This window comes from Acinonyx jubatus, chromosome B4 (genome assembly GCF_027475565.1).
Source record: "Acinonyx jubatus isolate Ajub_Pintada_27869175 chromosome B4, VMU_Ajub_asm_v1.0, whole genome shotgun sequence".
Lineage (NCBI taxonomy): Eukaryota > Metazoa > Chordata > Mammalia > Carnivora > Felidae > Acinonyx > Acinonyx jubatus.
Window position 1 is genome coordinate 23266986 of NC_069387.1, and position 22782 is coordinate 23289767.

The 22782-nt window shown below is 33.6% G+C and overlaps 1 protein-coding gene and 1 non-coding gene across 2 annotated transcripts in view; both read left to right on the forward strand.

Moving 5' to 3' along the window:
- Positions 1-22782, forward strand: part of GPR158 (G protein-coupled receptor 158) — a 420917-nt gene that overhangs the window by 362450 nt on the left and 35685 nt on the right. The gene's annotated exons all lie outside the window — the stretch shown is intronic.
- Positions 7061-7167, forward strand: LOC113603761 (U6 spliceosomal RNA). Its single transcript, XR_003425448.1, has one exon. It is a non-coding gene; the product is annotated as a U6 spliceosomal RNA (small nuclear RNA).

Consider the following 22782-nt stretch of genomic DNA (forward strand, 5'->3'; position numbering starts at 1 on the left):
ATCGTAATTTCTCCTGCATGATAAATCTGCAGCCCTGTAGAGGAAAACCTTTATGCTGATTAGCTTTAAAGTCATTTTTATAACCATAGAAAACCATTCATATTTCCATGTTAATTTGATCGTGTTTCTCAATAAAAGTATTTTAATATGGCTCAGAAAGCAGCTTATCTTAGAGCTATAATATGTGTTACATTTATCTTTAAATGTTCCCCTTTCAATCTTAAAATGTGATCATTGTATTGTGTATCACACAAGAAGCTCCATTTCTTTTTCTGGTTGTTGCTTTTTGTTCTGTTTTGTTTGTTTGTCTTGTTTCATTTTTACTTATTTACTGGGAATGCTCCAGACTGTCTTTTCAGAATAAATGTAAATATCCTTAACTCTCAAGATTCCTTTCTTTTATATATGTCCTATAGTACACAGCACATTGGACTGGGTTTTAGGAAATCCAGCTTAAATCTCAGTTCAGCCTCTAACTCTAGGAAAGCATAGGCTTCTATTTCCTATAAATGGAAAGGATTAGACAAATCTCTACTGTTCTTTCTGACATTCGCTTTATTCTTCCCACACCACAGCACGCTTTGCTATTGTGTTCTCGTAGTCTCCGAGTGTCTTCCAGTTTTCATTCCTTATATGATAGCTGTTTTCAGCTGGTGTTCACCAAAGAAAATGAGTAATCATTGTTATTGCTTATAACAGACAATAAGCCTTCTAGAAATCCTGAGAGAAAGGATGATCTCTTGAGATTTAAAAATTATCTTTCTCCCTGTGAGTCTAACACTTGGCATCTCTTGGGTTCTTTATTATGTAATACAATTTGTTTATTTAATTATCTTCTTCGTTTTTACCTAATTTACTTTCTTTTTGAAATGAGAGTCTTACCATTGAATCCCCACCTCTTCGCACAATGGCTGATACATTGGAGGTGTTTAATACACGTTAGTCGATGATTGAATGAATAAAAATGTCAGATGCAGCCTTGAAAGCTGCTTCCAACAGTTCTCTCCACACATAATGCATTCATTCATAGGCCCCTGACTCACTGTATGTCCCCAAGTATCTAGAACATATAACTCTGGTCTGTAAGAGGCTGTTTGGTGGGATGCAAATATAGTATTAAATAGCACTGAATCATGTAATGAGAAAATTACTTCCATTTAGGTTCTCTTTCCATCCTTCTGATTATATCCAAGAGAAAAATTAGTGTGGAACCAGTAGGTCTCTGACACCTGCCAAACAGTTTCTAATCCTCCTTTGCAACAAAGAACAGATCAAGCTTTGGGCTCAGAGCTGTGCACTGCAGTGCTGTCTGGATATAAACTATTAACTCTCTCATTGCACTTCTATACTTACTTTCCATTTCTGGATTATTGGTTCTTCATTGAAAGTAGCAATATAAAGTTTCCTTTAAAATATTTTAAAGCAATAAATAGAAATTGATTTAAAGAATGTATAGCTTGTACGCAGACCTAGGCAGAAATCTTGAGTGGGGTCTGCAAATGATTGGAATTTGAGAAACTAGATTAGTTCATCATTCTTTTGTTTAAAGACTGGAATTAAAGCTCTATCTTTCTATGTATTTCTAGAAGTCATTGTAGTGAAGAGTTACCCCCACTGAAGTCTAAATTGAATAGAAACTGTTTCTAACTTAATGAGCTGAATTATTCTTATCCTGTCTGAAACATATGGCTTCATATTATATTCTGTTTTTTTCCATATTGTTTAAATTGAACTGATTCCAGTATTGTTTAAATCTATAAAACTGAACAGTTAGTATCCAAGAAGAATGTGAACAACCCAATGAAAGTGACGGCTGAACCAGCTTTGTATTCTCCATCCTTGTGCATCTTGCCCATATTTATACATTTAGATATTTGTTAAGTGAATGAATGGGTTATACTGAAGGAGCAGCTAGGGGTGTCTTTGGTTGGTATCTTTTAGGTTCAAGCAACATGTGGCCCTGAAGAAATGACTTCTAAGATTTTGTAGTAACATGATAAAGAGGAAAGACATAAATCCTAACAAATCCAAATTTGAATTTTAATCCTGCCATTAACTATTTACAAAACCCAAAAAAATTATTTTAACATCTGAAAATCAGTTATCTCACTTCACTTGTAAAGTTGTTGTAAAGATTAAATATGATTGGAATATATGTAAATATATCAAGGGGGAGGGGTTACTATGGCTAAATTAAGCAAAAAGGAAATTCATTGGAAGGATAGAAGTCACAGAACTAGGCTTTAGAGAACCTGATCCAAGGTAGATTGAGGAATCAAGATAGCATAATGAATGCCATATATCATTTTCACAGAAACTTCATTTTTCATTTCAAGATTTTTTTAAAGGTAAACCCAACTCTTTAGGCAGAAAAGTCTAAGGAAATTATCAGTACAGACATATAAGATGAATGTTATAGTCGCTTGAGAATAGGACAGGCAAAAAAGACCTGAGTTTTTGTTTTATTTCAGTCACTTCCCCCAAGGTTTAGTAATAGAACATTTCTTTCTCCATCTCCTGGTTTCTCATTGATTGATTGTAGTGTTTACAGAATTCCAGTATCTCAGAAAACTTGAAGCGAATGTGAAAAAGGAACAAGATCTCTCTCACTCTGTCACAGAGATGATACTGTTAGCCTGGGATGGGGACTTAAAAGTTCCATGTACTTTTACCAAATCTTCTACTTTTTAATTTAGTGGTGTCTCCCCACATTTGAGACTCACGCAGTCAAAGACTACAATGCCAAACCAAAGGATCACTAACACATGATGGAGATAAAAAGCAGACCAACTTTTAGTTGTCATTATTATTGCCTTAAATTATCTGTAGGCAAATCAGTCCCTTTGTTACCTACACCCTAGGGCAAACCAGTCCCACTGCCCCAACTTCAGGCAGTGCAATTTATTTGAACCTGAAACTATTTGTTCCTTTTTGGAGAAAGAAAGAAGGAAGAATGATCATGTTTTAGCTTGCTTAATATGGATCAAAAGGGAAAATAGTGTTGGAGTAGCAAAAAATGAAGGAGTTTCATTGATAAAAAGGAGTTTCCTTCAGGAACCATACATATGTTTGACTTGGGACATGAATGATGTAAGACAGATCTAAAAGAACATCTAGCACCTCCATGGATGTGTGTGTTCACAGATTACTTGCTAAGTTAAGTTGGTTTAAGAAAATTGGGAAGGCAGTATCTCTAGGTGCAGAAAAGCCAAGTATAATTTCAGGAGGCAAAATGAGGAAATGTTTTAAAGGAAAGGAGGTGGAAAGAGATTAAGAAACTTAATGCTAAAGGAACATTTTCCTATTCCCTATAATATGGTTTCTGGAAACAAATTGCTGTGTTCCTTTTTCCAAGGCTAATCAAGGAAAAACAAAAGACTTTGTTGTACTATATTTAAAATGAATATTTAAGCAAGCTGTGAAAAAGCCTTCTTCTGGGTCTGGATGAGGGATTTTCACTTCATACATTATTCAGTATTCCTTGCTCTAGATACAACACAATACATAGCAGTTTTCTTACTGTGCTCATTAGCACCAAATATTTACACTTTGTGAGAAGGGTTTTATTTTATTTTATTTTATTTTATTTTATTTTATTTTATTTTATTTTTGGTTGTTTCCTAGTAAATTTTGAAAAGTGACTGGATGATATTTATATTTATTTATTTTATGTATTCTTTATAAGGATACATAAAATACAGTAAGGTATGTTAAATTTTTGAAAGAGCAAAAGAAAGAAAAGCAAGTGTGGGACTATATAAAGAAGCTAAGAGCTTGTAATAAGATGAAGGTTTCCTTCTTTAGCTTAACTTATGATAACCACTGGCTGGCAGGCAATTTGAGATAGGAACTTAGGCAAATTAGACTGTCTATTAGCTGCAGAACCATCTGCCTTAACAGACCATTGAGCAAGGTGTTGGTTAGACCTCATTTATGAAAGCCAAAAAAATAACAACTTTTGTTCTTAGGTGGCTGAGCAAATGCCTCTGGGCATACACAAGATTACTCTAAAACTCTTGCAGTTAACTCCAGCTCACAGATGAATGATGTTGAAGGTCCCAAATCATGGTCCATAGGGGTTTGAATATGAAATAGTTTCAAAATGGTTTTAGCCAGTTGCCCACCTCAACCAAAATAATGTCTCAATTAAACATCCTTTGAGCATGTAACCACAGACATTGCATTTTGACTAGGAAATGGGAAGAGTTTGCCATATGGATCATGATAATGATGACGATTTCAGGTCCTCCTTTCTGCTGAGTTCACTGTGATTTATCATCTTTTCCGGCTGCCTACTCTGGATTTAGAATACCTTCACATGGAGAATTACTCATAGTAACATTTCTTGAGAACCATATTGTCTCAGAGAAAAGGGACTCATAAGCTTCTGAGGAAGGTCTCTTTTCCTGTTAGAGTTATATTTGGACATTGTTAAAGAAAAAAATTATTTTGACACTCATTAAAGAATGGTGAGACAGACTTCATTCAGGGGTCAATGACAATGGAGTTTTACAGCAGGAGAGAGAGATTGGGCTCAACTCTGAAGATAACAAGGAAAAGTGGAGATTAACAGTTAAGGAGCAGTAGATGGAAAACTACTAAGAGAAAGCATCAGAGGCAAAGGAGAATTTCTTGCTAAACCAATTTGATAGGGGTCTTGACAAAGGCAAGCCAAGGTGGTCTCAGATATCAAGGGTGGGAGATTGTCCCAAAACTGACTTAGTAAGAATCTTGCTACAATTGGGCAGTGTAAAGACAAGGGAAATCCAAAGAGAATTTACTTCTGCTTTTTTCTCTTTTACTGTGTGGATTAAAACAACAACACACCTTGAGCTTCTATGTATTTTGAAACCTACTATCTCAGGAATTTGTTGCAAATTGAAATTTAGGCATTTATAAATTATAGAGAATATAGTCATTACACAAAATTTAATTAGTAATTGAAGCAATTATATCCTTTTATTGGAATAATTGAAACTTAATTTTAGGAAAAACAAACAAAAAGACAAGGGAAGTCCAAACATTGGGCCCAGTCGAGCAGAAGGTTCAGAAGAGCCTGGCTAAAGTTTGATTAAACAGAGACTCTTTGTTAATAGAAAACTAAGTAAGTTCCAAATTCAAAGAAAGTTACTTAGCTTCAGAGGCAGACTACCAAATACCAAGACTTTACCTTCTATACCCACACTTTGCATTTACTGGAAAATAACTAGGTGCTCTATAGAAAAATGACATGCTTAGGATGAAAATTTAGAAAATAAGTTTCAAATTCATGTTTCAGAACTATGTCTAATACTGGCATTTTAAGAGGTTTGGGAAAAAAATTAGATTTGTAAATAATTTGACTTTCTCTTTACCTGTTTCTTAGTTCATTGAGTGCCAACCTAGGCTTTGTGAGATTAAGATTTAAACAGTTTCCCTAGAGATATTTTTACCATTTTAAATTATTTGCAATGAAACAGGAAAGATCAAAAGACATTTGGCTCTTAACAATATAAATTTACCTCATAATTTCATTAATTCAAGAAACATTGGCATGGAATGCACCATAAAGGCTCACACTAATGCACAGAACTATTTGCGTGCTATCCCGATTCTAATTAACTTTCAGAAAGTGTGTGGTTACATACCTTAGCTTTGCAAGCCCTACATTTCTGTCATTCTGATCACTCATATGCTTGGAAGGACCAAGAAAAAGTGAGGCCTTGAAAACCTGAGAAATAAGCAAATTGTGTCCTCTCACTTGTCCTTCCTATACTCATCTCCCCTTTCTTGGAGTACTTGTAATCCGTCCACAGCTGTCTGAGACTGAGTCCTGTGGGACTTTGTATACAGCTAGTCCTTATGAATGGCTCTGCAGAAACCATGAAAATAGAGTCCCCTAAGCTCCAAGGAGTTATTCTTTGATTATAAAATCTCCAGCTGGAGGATAGGACAATTCCCTCTGCTCCTTCCTCCCCATCCTGCCCCTTCTAATGACTTCACGCTGCCCTGTCTGGCTTCCTACAGGACCCAAAGGTTTGGCCCAGCTGAATGGCCCTAAATATTGTTAATTATGTTGGTATATTCTTGTCAATTTCAGAAGCTAATTAAGGGTTGCTGGCTTGAATAGCTTCATTTATGAATTAATATGCTCAATTTAATCTACTTATAGGAAATAAAAGACTTGGGATATGTAAGCATATTGATAAAAGATGTCTTTTATTAACTAGAGGTCTGTATTCATACAGAACCTTTAACATCAATGAGCACCTTTTCAGTATAATTAGAAATAAAAACAAAATTCATTTTTTAATTTTTCTACTTTTCAGAACATATTAAATATTAGACATGAATAAAATGGGAACATTTCTCAGAAAACTAAAGAGATTTAAAGCATTACTTATTTTGTCTGACTTCAGATGTCCTACTTGATTTTTTGTGATGCATAATTTTTAAATACCCTTTATTGTATAATATCTACATTCAAAGCTTTTTAATATTAAACTCCTTTTTTTGTTTTTGAGATTATATATATATGTGTGTGTGTATATATATATATATACACATATATACACATATATATGTGTGTGTGTATATATATATATATACACATATATACACATATATATGTGTGTGTGTATATATATATATATATATATATATATATATATGGGGGCTCTAATTTCTAATCACAGCAGGAGCATTTTATGTCAAGATTTCTGGAAATAGGTTTGAATTAGAGTATATAGTTTAGGGGCTATGTGCCACATTGGAAACATGGGATGTTTTTTATTGCCTGGATTGTATGGTGTCACCTTGTATATGTGTGTGTGCAATTCTCTGTGTGTTCCTTAACATTAAAATGCCAAATAAGAGCCCATCTGGTAATTCAGAATTAGTACTTCTTGGACTACAGTTGATAAATACTTTATCCTAATGTTCTTTGTTAGAGACTGTATGCCCTCAAGTGGAAATATTTCTCTTCCTCATGTGAAGTAGATGTGAGAGAATAAGTGGGAAATGAGATTAATTCATTCATGTAGCAAAAAGAAGGGCAGCCAGGCTTTAAAGGCCACAGTGAGTGCTCACAGCAGCAGCACATGCACTAAAATTGGAAGGATGCAGAGAAGATTAGCACGGCCCCTGTGCAAGGGTGACATGCAAATTCATGAAGCTTCCACACTTTTGACTAACAATGTGCTGTAATAAATATATTAACTAAACATTAAAAAAATTTTAAATTTCTTGGGGTGCCTGGGTGGCTCAGTCAGTTAAGCATCCGACTTCGGCTCAGGTCATGATCTCACAGTTCGTGAGTTCGAGCCCTGCGTCCAGCTCTGTGCTGACAGCTCAGAGCCTGGAGCCTGCTTCACATTCTGTGTCTCCCTCTCTCTCTGCCCCTTCCCTGCTCATGCTGTGTCTCTCTCTGTCTCAAAAATAAATAAACATTAAAAAAATTTTTTTTTAATTTTTTTTAAATTTCTTAAAAAATAAATAAATAATAAAGGCCACAGTGAGACAGTCTGCTTCTGCAAGCTGTTTGCTGCCATCTGCCTGCCGTTGTCTGGGCCCAGAGGCAGGGGCTCGGCTGGCGTTATTACGTGGACACACCTATGTCCTTCCTGATGCGCCATCTACTCACCTGGCCTCTGCTTACTCTGCTGTCCCTCCCCCAGCATTTACAAGTGTCCACTCCCAAATATCTGAGTTGTGTTTACGTTTTCATTCAGCTCAAAATAATTTCTACTTTGAATTATTCTTTGACCCACAGGTTATTGGTTATTTAGTTTGCAAATATTTGAGAGATTTTCCATAAATCTTTGTTTTTGATTTCTAATTTAATTCTGTTCTGGTTAGCACACATTCCTTGTATGACCTGAATCTTCTTAAATTTATTGAGACTCATTTTATGGCCCAGAATATAATCTATCTTGGTAAATGTTCCACGGGCACTTGGAAGAATGTGTCTTCTGTGGTTTTGTGGTTGTTTAATAATTTTGTTCATCTTTTATATCCTTATTAATTTTCTCTCTACTTGTTCTATTGAGAGAATAGTTGGAAATTTCATATTTGCCTGTTTTTCCTCACAGTTCTTTCAGTTTTTACTTCAGATATTTTGAAGTTCTGTTCTTAGATGCATAAACATTTGGAGTTGTTCGGTCCTATTCATAGGACATGGATTCATGTCCTATCCATAATGATAAAGGATTGACTCCATTATGAAATGACCTTCATTGTCCCTGGTAATATTCTTTGCTATAAAATTTACTTTGTCTGATATTAATATAACCACTTTTTATTTCTTTTGATCAGTGTTAGCATGTTATATCTTTTTTCCCCATTATTTTAACTTTAAACCTTTGTTTTATATTTATTTTTAAAAGTGATTTTTTTAATGTTTATTTATTTCTGAGACAGAGAGAGACAGAGCATGAGCAGGGAAGGGGCAGAGAGAGAGGGAGACACAGAATCAGAAGCAGGCTCCAGGCTCTGAGCGGTCAGCACAGAGCCCGATGCAGGGCTCAAACTCACAAACCATGAGATCATGACCTGAGCCGAAGTTGGTCTCTCAACCAACTGAGCCACCCAGGCACCCCAAACCTTTGTTTTACATTTAATGTGCATTTCTTGCAGAAAGCTTACGGTGAGGACTTGCATCTTGAAGTCTAATCTAACAACCTCCGTCTTTTAATTTGTGTATTTAGACTACTTTCCTTTAAACATGACTATTGTTAAGCTTGTGATTTTAGATAGTATTACCTGTATAATACTTTCTAACATGTCATTGTCTTCCTTGGCCTCTGGTTATCCTAATGTCCATCACACAGAATTCACATGTGTCCAGTTCAAAAGACTGGATTTGAGCTAACAAGGAATTTAACACTAAAAGCTCAACTATTCTAGAAATTCCTAGATAATGCAAAGTACCAAAACTGACTCAAGAAGAAATAGAAAATCTAAACAAATCTGAAACAAGTAAAGACATTGAAATTACTAATCAAAAATCTTCCCCTCCCGCCCCCCCATCCCCCACATACCAGTACTGGAAGGCTTCACTGATGAGTTATATCGATGATATAGAGAATAATTAACACTAATTCTTTGCAAACCATTCTGAAAAATAGATAAGGCAACACTTCCTATTCATTGTAAGAGGCCAATGTTACCCTGATACCAAAAATAAATAAACATATCACAGGAAAACAAAACTACAGACCAATATCTCTTATGAATATAGACATAAAAATCTCAATCCAGACAGAATCCAGCAACCTCTAAAAAGGATCATACATCATGACCCGGTGGGATTTAGACCATACAAAAATCAATCAATGTCATAGAGTACATTAACATAATAAAGGACAAAACCACGTGATCATCCCAACAAATGCAGACAAAGCATTTGACAAAACTCCAACACACTCTCATGATAAAACACTCTACATCCTTGGAATGGAAGGGAACTTCCTCATCCTGATAAAAGTTATCTATGAAAAACCCACAGCTGACATCATGCTTAATGATGAAGGACTGAAGTCTTTACCCCTAAAGTCTTTACCCCTTGTTCCTAAGATTAGGAACAAGACAAGAATGTTTGCTCTTGCTACTTCTAGCCAACATTGTCCTAGAAGTTCTCACCTGCGCAGTTAAGCTCCAAAAAGAAATAAAAGATATCTAGATCGAAGAAAGAAGTAAAACTGTTTCCAGATAACATGATCTTCTGTAGAGAAAATCCTAAGGAATCCACCAAAAACTATTAGAATTAATAAACAGGTTTAGCAATGTTGCAGTGTACAAGACAGACATACAAAAATCAGTTGTATTTTACACATTAGCCACAGACTAAAACTGAAATTAAGGGGAAATTTTCATTTACAATAGCATAACCATAAAATATGTAGGAATAAGTTTAACAACAGAACTGCTAGAAAGGTGCCCTGAAGACTACAAAACACTGTAGAATTAAGGAAGACCTAAATAAATGGAAAGACATCCCTTGTTCATGGTTTGGCAAGTTCAGTATTTTCAGATTTCTATCTTTCCTAAATTGAATCAGCCTAATTCCTATTAAAATCCCACTAACTTTTTTGTGGAAATTGACAAGCTGGTTCTAAAATTCGTATGGAAATGCAAAGGAACTAGAATAGCCAAAACAGTCTTAAAAAAGAAGAAGAAAGTTGGAAGACTCACACTTCCTGATTTTAAAACTTACTTCAAAGCTATAGCAAGAAGAAGAGGCACACAGATCAATGCCAGGTTTCTCCAGGCCAAAGAATGAGGTTGGACCTCTACTCTACACCATTTACAAAAATTAATTCCAAATGGATAAAAGACCTAAATGTAAGAGCTAAAGCTATAAAACTCTTATAAGGAAACACAAATATTCATAGTCTTGGAGAGGAACCTAAAGCACAAGCAAAAAAAGAAAAAAAGTAGATAAGCTGGACTTTATCAAAATGAAAAACATTTGTGCATCAAAGGATACTATCAAGAAAGTAACAAAATAACAGGGGTGCAAGGATAGGCAAGATGGGTGAAGGGTAGTGGGAGATACAGGCTTCCAGTTATGCAAAGAATAAGTCACAGGAATAGAAGGTACAGGGAATATATATACCAATGATATTATAATAGCATTATATGGTGACAGATGGTAGCTACACTTGCAGGGATCACAGCATAATGTATGAACTTGTCAAATTGCTATATTACACACCTAAAAGTAATGTAACATTGTGTATCGACTATGCTTCAATAAAAAAAGTGAAAGAATGAAGGTAAAAATCATATCAATTCAATAGGTGCAGAGTAGTATTTGACAAATTCAACATCCATTGATGATAAAAACTCTCAACAAAGCAGATCTAGAGGGAATGTACCTAAACATACTAAAGGCCATATATGATCACAAAACCACAGTTAACATTGTACTCAGTTTTGAAAAGCTGAAAATTTTTTTTTCTAAGATCAGGAACAAGACAAGGATGCCCACTTTTACCACTTTTATTCAACATAGTATTGGAAGTCATAGCTAGAACAATTAGGCAAGGAAAAGAAATAAAAGGCATCAAAACTGGAAAAGAAGAAGTAAAATTGTCACAACTTGCAGATGACATGATATATATAGAAAATCCTGAAGACACCACCAAAAATCTATTAGAACTAATAAATGAATTCAGTAAAGTTGTAGGATATAAAATAAATATACAAAAATCTGTTGTGTTTCTGTACACTAATAACAAACTATCATAAAGAGAAATTAAGAAATAGTTCCATTTAAAATTGCATCAAGAAGAATAAAATACCTAGGGATAAATTTAACCAAGAGACCTGTACACTGAAAACTATAACACATTGATGAAAGAAATTGCAGACACGAACAATTGGAAAGAACGAAGCTGGAGGCATCATGCTCCCTAATTTCAAAAGATATTACAAATTTATGGCAATCGAAACACACAGAGGTGGAACAGAAGACCATTCAGAAATCAACCCATTGACATATGGTGAATTAATTTACAACAAAGGAGGCAAGAATGGGGAAAGGATAGTCTCTTCAATAAATGGTGCTGGGAAAACTGGACAGCCACATGCATAAGAATGAAACTGGACCACTATCTTACACTATACACAAAAGTTAACTCAAAATGGATTAAAGATTTGAATGTAAGACCTGAAACCATGAAACTCCTGGAAGAAAACATAGGCAGTAAGATCCCTGATATCAGTCTTAGCGATGAATTTTGAATCTGATTCCAAACACAAAAGCTTTTATAAAGCAAAAATAAACAAGTGGGACTACATCAAAATAAAGAGCTTCTGCTCAGCAAAGGAAACCATCAACAAAATGAAAAGGCAGCCTACTGAATGTGAGAAAATGTTTGCAATTCATATACCTGATAAAGGGTTTAATAATCCAAAATATATTTAAAAACTCATAGAACTCAATAACAAGTGTGTCTGAGTGGCTCAGCCAGTTGAGCATCTGATTCTTGGTTTTGGCTCAGGTCAGAATCTTACAGTTCATGGTTTTAAGCCCTATGTGGCTCTGCCCTGGCAGTGCAGAGCCTGCTTGGGATTTTTTTTTATAATAGCCCCAAACTTGAACCAACCCAATGTCCAGCAACAGAAAAATGGATAAGCAAGATGTTCCTGAAGTGATGGAAGTGTGGGTTATATAAGCTGTTGCATTCATCAAAAGTCATTGTTTTGTGCACTGATTTGTGTATTTTGTTCTGTGTAAATAAATTTAACTTTAAGGAAAGAACTGGAAGTTCAGTTGCTTGAGCATCCAACTCTTGATTTCGGCTAATATCGTGATCCCAAGGTCGTGGGATAAAGCCCCGCATCCATCTCTGTGCTGAATGCGCTCTCTCTCTGTGTGTCTCTCACTCTAAAATTTAAAAAAAAAAAACCTGCATACCAAAAAAAGTGAAAAGAAAACCCACGGAATAGGAAAAAATATTTGCAAATCTGATAAGGGTCTGATATTCAGTATATGTAAAGAAGTAATACAACTCAACGACTAAGGGACAAACAATACAACTTTAAACATGGGAATTGAATTGAATAGAATAGACAATTTTCCAAAGAAGATATACAAATGGCCTATATCTACATGAAAAGATGCTTAAATTTTCACTAGTCATTTGAGATATCACATTCAAACCACAATGAGATTGCACTTCAAACCCACAAAGATGGCTATAATCAAAAAGTCTTTTTTTTTTTTAATCGTCGAAAAGTCTTAAAATAACAGTGTTGGTGAGGATGTGCAGAAATTGAAAACCTCATACATTGCTGGTGGGATTGTAAAATGGTACAGCCAAGTTCTGAAACAATTTTGTTCCTCAAAATATTAAACATAAAGTTACCATATCACCCAGCAGTTCCATTCTTAGGTGTATATCCATGAGAATTGAAAATACATGTCCAAACAGAAAAAATATATACAACAAATTTTCATAATAAGATTATTCACGAAAGTCAAAGATTAGAAAGAACCCAAGGGTTTATCAGCTGATGAATGGATAAACAATCCATGGTTTATCTGTACAATGAAATATTATTCAGTGGAAAAAGTAATGAAGTGTATTCATTAATGCTACATAGTCTATGATGTCATTTACATGAAATATTCAGAATATTTCATAATAGACAAATTTGTACAGACGTAAAGTAGATTAGTGGTTGCCAGGGTCTAGGGGAAAAAGAAGAATGAGGAGTAAAAATAGGGTATGAGGTTTCGTTTTGGGGTGATGAAATTGTTCTGAAATTAGATAGGGGTTATGATGCACATTTTATGAATACACTAAAACAACTGAATTTTATAAATTTCATAAAAGTCAAATTTACCGTATTTACCATGTCTCATAAATTTACCATAAGATGAAGAATTTTATGGTATATGAGTTATATCTCTGAAAAGGAATTATTCATATATTCATGAAAGTTCAATCAAGAAAATTTAAGCAAGATGTATAGGTTTGTATAAGAAAGAATAGCTTTCTATTTACCTTTAAATTGGAGAAGATAATTATGGAAATGTCCTCTTCACAATTTTAAATGTAAACCTGAAATACCTAGGAATAATCTTAAGGGTTGATATGAAAGCACTACAAAACTTTTAGAGAAAGCTTTCCAAAACAACAGAATGAGAATGGCCAATTCAACAAATAATTTTGAAAATTAGCTCTTTGTCTAAAAAAAATTACCTCACAGTCTCATCTCAATTTATAAGAATTGCAACAAATTATAAAACTGAATGCAAAAAATTTGAATAAAACAATGGGAAATTATGGATCAGTATTTCATTTATTTCAGGAGAAAGGGTTTTTTTTAATTATAATTGTTCATAATATTAAATATCCAAGGAGTAAGATACCCTCATACTCTGAAGAAGAGAGCATAAATGGTACAATCCACTGAAAATATTTGGTAATATGTATCAAGAGCTTTTTAAAAAGTGAGTTATTTTCTTGAAATCTAAAGAAAAGTGTATACAAAAATTGATCTGCAAAAATTATTCATAATGTTCTTAAAATATTGGTGTATAGGTAGGACAAACATATGCATAAACATAGATTACACTCTAGGTGTCAGCCAGAAAATACAGTATTCAGTCAGGCAGCTTAGGAAGGTGACCTGAAAGAGAAAGGTTTGTCAGGGGCTGGGGAGGTAGAACACAGTAGAGAGAAACTAACCCAAGAATACAGCAGGTCCTAGTCTATAAGCAAAGAATGTTATGAGGGGCACTTAAAAAAATAGATCAAGCTCATGAAAAAGGGGGCTTTGAAGGCTATAATCACATATACTTCTTAAGTTGCCAACAATAGTACATTGGCTTGGGGTGCCTGGGTGGCTCAGTCAGTTAAGCATCTGACTTTGGCTCAAGTCATGATATCATGGTTCATGAGTTCAAGCCCCACATCATGTCAGGCTCCATGATGACAGCTCAGAGCCTGGAGCCTGCTTCAGGTTCTGTGTCTTCTCTCTCTGCCCTTCTCCCACTCACACTTTGTCCCTTTCTCTCTCTCCTCTCTCTCTCTCTCTCTCTCTCTCTCTCTCTCTCTCTCTCTCTCTCAAATAAGTAAACATTAAAAACATTTTAAAAAGAAAATAGTACATATGCAGAAGGCTTATGATTTTTTTTCATATTATAGCCAGGTTTACATAGATAAAATTTTTCCTATGTTCTCTAGTCGCTAGAAAAGTTTTCCTAAGTTGGCATCTGTTCCAGTATAAAAATATGAAACTTTATATCTTTAAAAAATATGTTTGACCTTGTATACCACCTTTCTTGTAAGTTCCCTTTTCAATTAGTTTTCAATCCATTCTAAACGTGATAAAAGAGATGAAACAATGTTCCCCAATATAGATAGTAACAACTGATATGTATAGAAGTTAATGCACTAGATTTCTATTTTCCATTCTTAGACTTTTGGGGCTTTGAAGGAGTGAGAAAAAAAATGTTCATTGGATTGTAGTTTAGAATGAAAAAAAATAATGATGTGCTTAAAAGATTATGTGCCATCATATGTCATGCTATTTACAAATATAGAATGTTGTATGACAAAAAATGCTCAAAAGAACCACATAAATTATATATTGTAATCCTAATGTCATAAAACACGCTTACATATAGAAAAAATACTAGAGAATAAAATTCATCAAAATGCTAAGTGTTTCTGTACAGCTAGTGCTACTTTAGTTTAGGCATTCATTTTTCTCTGTTTGTTTATAGTTTTCTATTGTTTTACTTGGGCCATATATTATAGGTTTAATGAAGGAATCAATTTGCATGTAAAAACAGCCGAGTCTGTGATATTGTATAATAGGCAAGGCAATGCAGTAGGTACTCTGGGACCTGCAAAGAAGTTTAAGTCAGGGTTTAGAATCTAGTGGTGAAACAAAGTGTAAATAGCTAGACAGTAGGAGAACCAAAGAGCAATCACAGGAATACTTTATAATTAATTTCCAAAAGTTTCACTGGCAATAACTGAAAGTTCTTCTATTTTAAGGGTAATTAATACCATCTAAAAAGTTAAAAATACTACCGGTCAGACAAACTGAAGAGTCATTACATACTCACATAGCAAATCCGAATTTCTTTTGTGGTCGCATCTTCTACTTGCTAGCTAATATGTTTTGTGTATTTTACTGTGGGTTAAGGTGAAGGTGAATGCAATGGTAATTTTAGAGTTTTTATATATTTAATTTTTTGTATTTATATTGTTTAGCATCTTTTTTATGAGAAACCTAAAATAGGTTAAATATATTAACATGCAACTATTTATTGATAATTTTATTGTCTTGTTTTTATAAGTAATCACACATACAAAAGAGTAACTTCATATTTGCAAAGAATTTTGTCATCTTTTTGTGGTCCCCTATGGCCTAGTACTATTTTTTATCTATAAATGTATGGTAAAGAAACTGAAAGACTAGGGGCGCCTGGGTGGCTTAGTCAGTTAAATGTCGGCCTCTTGATTTCGGCTCAGGTGGTTTCTGATATGTTTGTAATATGTAATATGTGATAAGTTGTAATAAGTATCAGTACTTCATGCCTTCTTATTAACGAGTAATATTCCATTGTATGTATGTGCGACACTTGGTTTATTCATTCATCATTTGATGGATGAGTTGTTTCCACTCCTGACTATTATGAATAATGTTACCATGAACACTTACATACAGGTTTTTTTGTGTGTGAATCTATTTTTCAATTCTCATAGGTATATGAGTGGAATTATTGGGTCATGTAGTAAATCTATGTCTAGCATTTTCCACCAAATTGTTCTCCTCGGGGCTGTATCATTTTCTGTTTCCAGCAGAGATGTATGAGGCTTCCAGCCTCTCCACATCTTCAGCAGTTATTATCCACTTAGTTTTATTGTAACTGTCCTAGTCTGTGTGAAGTGATATTTCACTGTGCTGTTGATATACATTTCTTCAGTGATTAACAATGTCAAGATTATTTTCGTGTGTTTATTGGTCATTTATATCTCTTTAGAATATGTCTATTCAAGTCCTTTGCCTATTTTTAATTAGGTTGTTTGCCTTTTTGTTGTTGCATTCTATGAGTTCTTTATATATTCTGGATATGAACCCTTATTAGAAAAATTATTTGAAAATATTTTTTTTCAATTCTGGGGGTTTTCTTTTTCACTTCCGTGATAGTGTGCCTTGATATACAATTTTTTTTTATTTTTGTGAAGTTCAGTTTATTTTTTCTTTTGTTACATGTGCTTTTGATATCATATTTAAGAAACCATTGCCTGATCCCAGATCAAAAATTTTACCTCTGTTTTCTCCTAAGCATTTCATAGTGTTAGCTCTCATATTTGGGTTTTATACCTTTGGAATTAATTTTTGTATAATATGTAAAGTAGAGGTCTAAATTTATTCTTTTACATGTGGATATCCACTGGTCCCAGCACCATTTGTTAAAAAAAAAAAACTATTTTTATTGAATGTTCTTGACACCATTGTCAAAAACAGTGGACCATGGATGTAAAGGTTTATTTCTGGATAATCAATTTTATTCTATTGAATAAAATTTACCTTTAATTGCTCATACTTTAATTTACTCATATCTATCCGTATGCTAGTGCCATACTGTTTTGCTTGCTGTGGCTTTATAGCAACATTTGCAATCAGAAAGTATGAGTCGTCCAAGACCACTTTGGTTTTTTTCCTAGATCGTTTGGCTATTTGAAGTGCTTTGCAATTTCATATGAATTTTGGTATCGGTTTGTCCATTTCTGGAAATAAATCAATTGGAATCTTAGTAGGGAATGCATTACAATCTCTAGATTGACTTGAATCTATAGATCAATTTAGGAAGTATTGCCATATTCAGTCTTCTGAAACATGAACACTGATTGTCTTTCCATTTCTTTAGGTCTTCTTTAATTTCTTTCAGTAATGTTTTATAGATTTCAGCACACATATCTTTTACCTCCTTGGTTAAATTTACCCCTAAGTATTTTACTCATTTTGATGCTATAGTAAATGGAATTGTTTCCTCAGTTTCATTTTGGGATTGCTAGTATACAGAAATAAAACTTTTTTTTTATGTTGAACTTGTATTTTGCAACTTACTAAATTAGGTTTTTAGTTCAAATAGTGTGTGTATGTGTGCACGTGTGTGTATTCTTTAGGGTTTTTTATATATAAGATCAAGTCATCTACTTATAACTGTCCTTCTCCTGTTCCAATATGAATGCCTTTTATTTCTTTTTCTCAACTAATTTCCATGGCTAGAACTTTTGGTACAGTGATGTGTAGAAGTGGTGAGAACAACTTTTTTGCCTTGATTGTGATATTAGGGGGAAAGATTTAAGTCTTTCACCATGGAATATATCAGCTGTGAGTTTTTCATAGAAGCCCAATATGGATCAAGTTGAAGAATTTAACTTCTATAGTTAGTTATTGATGTTTATATCATGAAAGAGTGTTAGATTTTTGTCAAATGCTTTTCCCTGCACAAATTAAGATGATCATGTGGGATTTTTCATTCTATTAATTCTATTAATATGGTATATTATATTGATTAATTTTTGTGTGTTAAACCACCTCGCATTCCCAGGATAAATCCTACTTGGTCATGGGATATAATTGTTTTAACATGCTTTTGAATTTGATTTGCTAGTATTTTGCTTAGGAATTTTGCATGTATATTCAAAAGGGATATGGGTCTGTAATTGTCTTTTTTGTGATGTCTTTATCTGGCTTTGGAGTCAAAATAATGCTGGGTTCATAAAATAATACAGAATGTGTTTATCCCTCTTCTACTTTTAGAAGAGTTTGAAGATAATGGGTGTCAATTCTTTAAATGTTTGGTAGAATTCACTGGTGAAGCCATCTGGTCCTAATTGGTTTTTTTTTTTGGAAAGTTTTTAATAATTGATTCAATATCTTTGCTTATTATGGATCTTTTGAGATACTCTACTTCTTCTTGAGTCAGTTTAGGTAATTTGTGTGTTTCTAGTAATTAGCCCATTCCATTTAGGTTACCTAGTTTTTTTGGTATACAGTTGTTCATAAGTATTCTCTTATAATCCTTTTTATTCTGTGTAGTTGCTAGTAATGTCTCCTCCCCTTGCATTCCTGATTCTAATAATATGAATTTTCTGTTTTCTTTGTCAGAGTAACTAAAAATCTGTCAATTTTGTTTATCTTTTCAAAAAACCAGCTGTTGTTTGTTTATTGTCTCTATTGTTTTGCAATTATTTATTTCATCTTACTTGACTCAAATATTTATTATTTCCTTCCTTCAGCTTTTTTCAATGTAGTTTGCTCTTTGTTTTCTAGTTTCTTAAGGTGGAAAGTTTGATTTGATATATTTCTTCTCTTTTGAATATAGGCATTAGCAGTTATAAGTGTCCCTCTAAACACTAAATTTTTCAAAACTCATAAGCTTTGGTATGTTGTGTTTTCATTTTGATTTATTTCAAACTATTTTCTAATTTCTTCTGTGATTCCTTCTCTAACACATAGGTTGTTTAAGAGTGTGCCATTCAATTTCCACATATTTTTGAATTTTTCAGAGTTCCTTCCATTGTTATTTCCAATGTCAATCCATTGTGGTCAGAGAAAACACTTTGTAGGATTTTAATCTTTTTCAATATATTATGACTCGTTTTGTGGCCTAATTTGTGTCTATCCTAGACAGTGCTCTCTGTGCACTTGAGAAGAATGTGTAATCTGCTATGTAGTTTTATATACATGTCTATTAGATCTAGGTGATTCCTAATGTTGTTGAAGCCCTCGATTTTCTTATTGCCTGTCAAGACAGTCTATCCATTATTGAAATCAGGATATTGAAGTCTTCAACTATTAATGTAGAACTCTGTTTCTCTCTTCAGTTCTGTAGTATTTGCTTCATATATTTTGAGGCCCTGATGTTTGGTGCATGTGTATTTACAATTATTAATATTTTGATGGATTGATACTTATAACTTGTAGTGTCTTTGTCTTTTTTAACAAACTTAGTCTTAAACTATTTTTTTAACATAGCCATTCCAGCTCTTCATTGGTCACTATTGGCATGGGGTATCTTTTTCTGTTGTTTAAGTTTCAACCTATTTTCTCTTTGGAGCCAAAGTGAATCTCCTGTAGACAACATACAGTTGGATCATTTTAAAAAATCTATTCTCCCATCTTTAACTTTTAGTTGGAGAATTCAACCAATTTACATTTAATGCAATTACTCATAAGGAAAGACATACTCCTATCATTTTGGTATTTATTTGTATGTATCTTTTCTCATTTTATTCCTCAATATCTTCATTACTACCTGCTCTTATGGTAAGAGCACTTCTACATATTTATTCCCTTTTCATCTATTTCTATATGTGGTTGTTTTGTTAATAGTTGCCCTGAGGATTACAATTCACATTCTACAATTAATATTCTAAATATATAGGGGCTCCTGGGTGGCTCAGTCAGTTAAACTTTCCACTTCGGCCCAGGTCATGATCTCGCAATTTGTGGGTCGAATCCCTCGTTAGGCTCTGTGCTGATAGCTCAGAACCTGGATCCTGCTTTGGATTCTGTGTCTCCCTCTCTCTCTGCCCGTCCCCCGCTCATGCTCTGTCTCTATCTCAAAAATAAACATTTAAAAACATTAATATTCTAAATATATAAAAACCTGGTTTTAAATAATACCAATTTAGTTTCAATAGTATACAAAACCTTTGCCATATATCACTCTGCTTCCCTTTTACTTTGTGTCACAAATTATAATCTTTCAACATTGTGTGACCATCAACATAGATTTATACTTGTAACTCTATAAAGTTGCCTGTTAAATTATATAAGAAAAAAAGAATAGTTATAAGCCAAAAATACATTAATACTTACCTTTAGATTTATTTCTATAGTTACCTTTACCAATGTTCTTCATTATTTCATGTGCATTTCAGTTACTGCCTAGTGTCTTTTATTTCAGCCTAGAGGCCTTCCTTTAATATTTCTTTTTTTTTTAATGTTTATTTATTTATTGAGAGAGAGAGAGAGAGAGAGACGTAGAGAACATGCACAAGTGGGGAAAGGGCAGAGAGAAAGGGAGAAAGAGAATCCTGAGCAGGTTCCTCACTGTCTGCACAGAGTCGATGCAAGGCTGGAACTCATGAACCATGAGATCATGACCTGAGTCAGAATCAAGAGTCAGATGCTTAACTGAGTCACCCAGATGCCCCTTCCTTTAGTATTTCTTTTAGAGCAGATCTACTAATGGTAAACTCTTTCCATTTTATTTATTTGGAAATGTCTTAATTTTTCCTTCATTTTTGAAAGACAGTTTTGCCAGATAATAGAATTCTTTGTTGACAGGTTTGTTTTTTCTTTTAGCATTTTTTTTTTTTTTTTAGTATATGTGCTGCTGAAGCAAGCATTCTTTTAGCATTTTTAATATGTTATCCCACTGCCCTCTGGCCTCCATAGTTTCTGATAAGAGATTAGATCTTAATCTTATTAAGAATCCCTTGTATGTAATGGGTAACGTTTTTCCAGTTGCTTTCAAGATTTTCTCTTCATTTTAGCTTTCAGCAGTTTGATTATAATGTGTCTTAATGTGAGTCTCTTTGAATTTGTCCTACTTTGATTACTTGAGCTTCTTAAATATGTAAATTTAAGTCTGTTGTCAAATTTGAGAAGTTTAAGTCATTATTTCTTCAAATGTTCTTTCTGGCTTGTTTCTCTTCTCTTTCTGGAACTCCCATTATGTAAATCCTAATATTCTTAATAGTGTACCACAGGTATCTCAGGCTCTTTTCATTCTTCTTCATTTTATTTTCATTTCTGCTCCTCATACTGTACAATTTCAATTGACCTATATTCAAATATACCGATTCTTCCTTCTACATTGTCAAATCTTTTTAGAGAATTTAAATCCTTTTAGAGAATTTTTCATTTCAGTTACTGTACTTTTCAACTTTTCAATTTCTTCTTGGTTCCTTTTTATTTCTATTTATTGATATTCTCTATTTGGTGAAACATCATTCTTTCTTTAGTTCTTTGTGCATGGTTTCTTTGGCTTTTTGACCATATTTAGTACAGTTAACATCTTTGTCTAATAAGTACAATGCCTGGGCTTCCTCAGAGGCAGTTTCTATTAATTTTTTTTTTCATAGGGGCCATATACTCTTGTTTCTTTGCATGTCTCTTTTTTTTTTTTTTTTTTTTGAAAACTGGAAATTTTGAATATTATGATGTGGTAAATCTGGAATCAGATTCTTCATCTTCCCCAGCATTTACTGTTGTTTCTTGTTGTAGTTGCTTTTGTTTATTTGTTTACTGGCTTTTCTGAGCTAATTCTGTAATATCTGTATCCTTTGTTATGTATAGCCACTGAAGTCTCTGTTCTGTTGACTTAGTGATGAGCTAGTTATTTAACAGAGATTTCCTTAAAGTCTGAAACAAATAAAAACTTCTTTTAAATTTCTTATTTTTTGCACATGGACTGTGTGTGTATGTGTATATTGGGACATGTCTTCAACACTCAGTCAAGCACTTTACCACTTTGCCTTAGACTTCTTGCTTCTACAGAGCCTCGGGTCAACAGGATATGAGAACTTAGCGCCTTCTTGGGTCTTTTCTGAATATTTTTCAGCTTTTTAGATGCCCGGGAATATTTGGGAACTTTTCAAAGCCTTTTTTGCCCAGCATATCTCTTTCCCAGCCTTCATTCATTTTTGTTTAGTCTATAGTTTGTCCTAACTGTTACCTCTTGCCCCAAGGGACATCAACCAATCCATTTGCCTTTAAATGTTTTAGTCAAGTGACTCTCAGCCTTGGGAGGGTTCCCAGTTGGGTGACTTTAAAATGCAAGTCAAAACTGCAGTGAGATATATCACTTCACACCTGTCAGAATAGCTAAAAATAAAAACATAAGCAACAAATGCTGGTGAGGATGTGGAGAAAAAGAAACCCTTTTGCACTGTTGGTGGGAATACAAACTAGTAGCAGCCACTGTGGAAAACAGTATGGCAGTTCCTCAAAAAGTTAAAAATAGAACTGCCCTATGATCTAGTAACCACACTACTGGTATTTACCCCAAAAATAAAACATACAAATTGAAAGGATACATACCCTATATTTATCACAGCATTATTTACAATAGCCAAATTATGGAAGCAACCTAAGTGTTCACTGATAGATGAATGGATAAAGAAGATGTGGTATATATATATATATATATATATATATATATATACACATATATATGTATATATGTGTATATATATATATATATGTGTGTATATATATATATACATATATATATATATATATATACACAAT